Source organism: Pundamilia nyererei, unplaced genomic scaffold (genome assembly GCF_000239375.1).
Source record: "Pundamilia nyererei isolate P.nyererei 1_Seehausen unplaced genomic scaffold, PunNye1.0 scaffold00142, whole genome shotgun sequence".
Taxonomy (NCBI): Eukaryota; Metazoa; Chordata; class Actinopteri; order Cichliformes; family Cichlidae; genus Pundamilia; species Pundamilia nyererei.
In genome coordinates this window covers 1490768-1492227 of record NW_005187543.1, presented here as the reverse complement: position 1 = coordinate 1492227, position 1460 = coordinate 1490768, and the positions used below count along the sequence as shown (strand labels likewise).

Sequence of the window (1460 nt, the reverse complement as noted above, 5' to 3'; positions counted from 1 at the left end):
CTCTCTCTCACACACACACTCACACACGTGCTCTCTCTCTTTTACTCTTTCACAGACTCTCACACACTTACTGACCAGTCCACTCTAAGTCCAGTGATCCCTGTGCAGGTCACTACATCAAACAGCAGCAAAGCTGCCTGTTCTTGACCTTCTCCTGGATCAAGGACACTTTGAAGCTCAGTGTTTGTGTGTCCATGTGCGTGTCTGTGTAAAGGTGTGTTTTGTTTTCATATTGAATAATGCTTTAATCTTTAGATGAGCCTTAAAAAAACGGACTCTTTTTACCCTCAAGCGACAAAATGCCACTTTCCCAAAAACCGCTGTAGAAATATTATATATAAATTATATAAATTATATATTATAATTTGTACTTTAAATGACTCAGTCTTCTAAAACTACTTCAGCCTGAAATGTATAAAAGATGATTAATCATTCTTTTTAACCCTTTAAAGGCCATTATGTTTGCACAGCTCCACTCTTTTTTTTAATTGAAAAAAACAAACAAACTAATAAAATAAACTACATTTCAAGGATTATATTGTCATTATATTTATTTATTTTCATGCATTTTTATTTTTAATACAGAGTCAGATTTGTTTTGTTTTTGTTTTTTTTTTTAACTCATCCTAACGAAAATAATACCACCTTTCACAAACAAATGGCTGTAAAAGTATTATATGCGTTCCACGTGGTGCTGCCAGCTCTTCTCTTTCTGTCTGTGCAAAGGTCACACTGCCCTTACATTTGCTGATGAAAGGGGCTTGCAGCAGCACCCTGCAGATTGGAACTGATTTTTTTTTTTTACCTATAAACACCATCCAACATGAGCATCTCTACATAAGCAGTTCTTCCTTTCAGGTTCTCATAACCACAATTTGCTGCAGGATTTCATCCGTCAGCACCAGTGCATAGCTGGTGGCAGGGTGTGTCGGTCCTGGGGTCAAACCTCTGGCTCCTGGGATGTAGCAGGGCATTGCAGTCTTTGTGGGAGACAAAATATGGGGATAACCAAAATATGGAGATGGAGAGGTCCAACCTGTCACTGCGTCTGTTTCTACCTCTGAGGCCTCCACGTCAGCCTCAGAGTGCTCAGAGGAGGATGAGGTACTGTTCATACTTCTAACCATGGCTGCAGTGCAGCTGCATAAACTGCCTGAGCAAGAACCAAATTTTCAAAAAAGTCAATTATTTTTTTTATTTTTTTTTGTTCTTGCTGCTGAGACATCTTTGAAGCTCTGTAAAGTTACTTATCATTTACTGGGGATATCTAATTGACATAATGCTTACCCTACTCCTAACTATAAAAAATGAATGCCTAACCCTTAGCCAAACTCTAACCCTGACACTTAAACCACATTTTGATTCTCAAAAATGCCTTCAAACTCGTGGGGATTGTCCCCATAAGGGCTGTTGGTCCCTACAAGTATAGTAAAATTCCAATTTTTGGTCCCCACAAAGAT

At 38.6% G+C, this 1460-nt stretch overlaps 1 protein-coding gene across 1 annotated transcript in view; it reads left to right on the top strand.

Moving 5' to 3' along the window:
- The window catches only part of dnaaf5 (dynein axonemal assembly factor 5), a 29616-nt gene that overhangs the window by 12633 nt on the left and 15523 nt on the right, over positions 1 to 1460 (top strand). The gene's annotated exons all lie outside the window — the stretch shown is intronic.